The 4,016-nt window shown below is 34.3% G+C and overlaps 1 pseudogene; it reads left to right on the top strand.

Moving 5' to 3' along the window:
• Positions 1-2,149: 2,149 nt before the first annotated feature.
• Positions 2,150-2,241, top strand: LOC123394687 (annotated as a pseudogene).
• Positions 2,242-4,016: the final 1,775 nt, after the last annotated feature.

A 4,016-nucleotide genomic window follows, 5' to 3' on the forward strand; every position in this document is an offset into this window, starting at 1 on the left:
ACTGATCACAGATCACCATAACAAATACAATAATAATGAAAAAACTTGAAATATTGCAAGAATTACCAACATGTGACAGACACAAAATGAACAAATGTTGTTAGAAAAATGGTGGCAGCAGACCTATTTTATACAAGATTGCTATAAACTTTCAACTTGTAATAATGTATTATATGCAAAGTGTAATAAAGGGAAGCACAATAAAAATGGATGTATATATTATTAACTATGATCATCATGCTGTACATTAGATCCCCAGAACTTTTTCATATTATAGTTGCAAGTTTGTACCCTTTGTCCACCTTATTCCACCCCAGGTTCACCTCTTGTCGACTCAACTCTAAGTTTCCATTAGTGTGCTTTTCCTTCAGATTCTGTATGTAAGGGATATCATAATACATAAATTAAAAATATATATATAAAATCTTTGAAATATTTCACTCAGTATAATACCTTCAAGATCCATCCATGCTGTTGTAAATGGCAGCATTTCTTAATTTTTCATGGTTCAGTAGTATTCCATAGTATATATTTACCATACTTATTTTATCCATTCATCCATTAATGGATACTGAAGTTATTTCCATCTCTTGCTTAGAGTTAATAATTTTATAATGAACATAAGAGTGGAGATATGTCTTCGAATAGTGACTTCGTTTCCTTTAGATATATACCTAGATGTGGGATTACTGAATCATATGGTAATTTTACTTTTAATAATATGAATAATCTCCATACTGTTTTCCATACAAATTATCCCTATCACAGTGCATAAGTTCCCCATTTTCCCCAATATTTACCAAAATTTGTTAGTTTTAATTTTTTGGTAGTATATATTCTAATAGGTAGTACTATCTTGTTGTGTTTTTCTTAGGTAAACAACAACAACAACAACAAAATGACTTTGCCCTGAGGTTTTACGTTGAGCACTTTTTAATGCTCCTGTTGGTCATTTATATAACTTTTTTGAAAAAAAAGTCTATTGAGATCCTTTTGCTATTTTTTTAATTATATATATTTTTCTATTTGTATCTGTTGGTTATTAACCTTTTTTCAGATAAAAGATTTGTAAGTATTTTCTTCCATTCTATGGATTGTGTTTACATTCCCCCCCTTTTTTTTTGGCAATGCAGAAACTTTAGTTTGATGTAATACCATTTATTTATTTATGCTTCTTTTGCTTGTGTTTTTGGCCTGGTATCCAAAAAACTATTCGCAAGACCAATGTCAAGGAGAATTTTTCCTATGTTTTCCTTTAGGAAATTTAGTTTCATGCATCACATTTAAGTCTTTAATCTATTTCAAGTTAAGATTTATGAGTGATATAAGGTTCCAGTTTCATGCTGGTTTGTGTGACTATTCAGTTTTAAATATCATTTATTGAACAGACTATCTTTACCCATTATATATGTTGGCCCCTGTCAAATATTAGGTGACTGTATCAAAGGATTTATTTCTGGACTCTCAATTCTGTTCAACTTGTTTATTGGTCTGTTTTTGTGCCAGTATACTTTATTGTTTTGAGCATGAGGGCTTTGTAGTATAGTTTCAAATCAAGAAGTGTAATTTCGCTTCTTCATTCTTTCTCAGAACTGCTTTAATTATTTGTTGTCTTTTATAGTCTCATATAAATTTTAGGATTCTTTCCTTACTTCTGTAAAAAAAAGTATTGGATTTTTTAAAAAGATTTTTTATTTATTTATTTGACAGAGAGAGATGACAAGCAGGCCGAGAGGCAGGCAGAGAGAGAAGAGTTAGCAGCTTCCTGCTGATCTGAGAGCCTGATGCAGGGCTCGATCCCAGGACCCTGGGATCATGACCTGAGCTGAAGGCAGCGGCTTAACCCACTGAGCCACCCAGGCACCCCTAGCATTGGATATTTGATAGGAATTGAATTTACAGATGGTTTTCGGTAGTATGGACATTTTAACAATGTTAATTCTTACCATTCATAAATATGAGCTATCTTTCCATTTATGTCTCCTTCAAATTCTTTATCAATGTCATAGTTTATGGGGTACAGATCTTTCATCTTGTTAGTTAAATCTTTTCCTAAGTATTTTATTATTTTTGATGCTATTGTGAATTAGATTGTTCTCTTTATTTTTTCAGATAGTTCATCATTAGAGTGTTAAAATGCTCTTGTCTTGTGCTTACTTTGGCAGCACATATACTAAAATTGGAATGATGCAGAGAAGATTAGCATGATCACTGAGCAAGGATGACATAAAAAACTATTTTAAAAAAACGAAACAAAACAAAATTCCTGTCTTTTATATATTGATCTTGTATTTGGCAGCTTTATTAAATTTGTTTATTCAAAATTTTTTGTGAAGTTTTTAGGATTTTTTTACATGTAAGTTCATGTTATCCAAAAAAAGAAAATTTTACTTCTTCTTCTTTTTTTTTTTTTTTTTGGAGTCTTTTATTTCTTTGTGTTCCTTGTTTCTCTGGCTAGGACATCCAGTACTATGTCAAATGAGAGTAGTGAAAGTGGACACACTTGTCTTTTTTCTGATCTTTAAGGGGAAAACTTTCAAACTTATTTGATTGAATATGAGATTAGCTCTGGGCTTGCAATATGTGTTTTTTCTTTAATGGATTCTTTAAATTATTTTTTAAAATTTTTTATAAACATATAATGTGTTTTTATCCCTAGGGGTACAGGTCTGTGAATCACCAGGTTTACACATGTCACAGCACTCACCATCACTCACCATAGCACCTGCCCTCCCCAATGTCCATACCCCCACCATCCTCTCCCAACACACCTCCCCCGCAGCAAAACCCTCAGTCTGTTTTGTGAGATTCAGTCTTTTATGGTTTGTCTCCCTCCAAATCCCATCTTCTTTTATTTTCCTTTTCGTACACCCGAAACCGCCTATGTTGCATCTCCACTTCATCATATCAGGGAGATCATATGATAGTTGTCTTTCTCAGATTGATTTATTTCGCCAAGCATAATACCCTCTAGTTCCATCCATGTCATCACAAATAGCAGGATTTCATTTTTTTTTGATGGTTGCACAGTATCCCATTATACATATATACCATATCTTATTTATTGATTGATCTGTTGAAGGACATTTAGGTTCTTTCCATAGTTTAACTATTGTGGACATTGCTGCTATAAACATTTGGGAGCATGTGCCCCTTCAGAATGCCCCGTTTGTATCTTTAGGGTATATATCCAGTACTACAATCACTGGGTCATAGGGTAGTTCTATTTTCAGCTTTTTGAGGCACCTCCACGCTGTTTTCCAGAGTGGTTGCACCAGCTTGCATTCCCACGTACAGTGTAGGAGGGTTGCCCTTTCTCCACATCCTCGCCAGCATCTGTCATTGACTGACTTGTTCATTTTTAGCCATTCTGAAAGGTGTGAGGTGGTATCTCATTCTGGTTTTGATTTGTATTTCCCTGATGCCGAGTGATGTGGAGCATTTTTTCATGTGTCTGTTGGCCATTTGGATGTATTCTTTGCAGAAATGTCTGTTCATGTCCTCTGCCCATTTTTTCATTCGATTATTTGTTCTTAGGGTTCTTAGAGTTTGATAAGCTCTTTATAGATTTTGGATAGATACTGGCCCTTTATCTGGTATGTCATTTGCAAATATCTTCTCCCAGATAACTTCTGACAGTCATCTTTTGGCTTTGTTAACTGTTTCCTTTGCTGTGCAAAAGCTTTTTGATCTGATGAGATCCCAGTAGTTCATTCTTTGCCCTTGCTTCCCTTGCCTTTGGCGATGTTCCTAGGAAGGAGTTGCTGCTGCTGAGGTCAAAGAGGTTGCTACCTGTTTTTCTCCTCAAGGATTTTGATGGATTCCTTTCTCACATTATGCTTCTTCATCCATTTCCAGTCTATTTTCATGTGTGGTGTAAAAAAACGGCCCAATTTCATTTTTCTGCATGTGGCTGTTCAATTTTCCCAACACCATTTGTTGAAGAGGCTGTCTTTTTTCCATAGGACATTCCTTTCTGCTTTGTTGAAGATTAGTTGACCATAGAGTTGAGGGTG

Source organism: Mustela putorius, unplaced genomic scaffold, assembly GCF_011764305.1.
Source record: "Mustela putorius furo isolate JIRA1106 unplaced genomic scaffold, ASM1176430v1.1 tig00003835_pilon_pilon_pilon, whole genome shotgun sequence".
Classification (NCBI taxonomy): domain Eukaryota; kingdom Metazoa; phylum Chordata; class Mammalia; order Carnivora; family Mustelidae; genus Mustela; species Mustela putorius.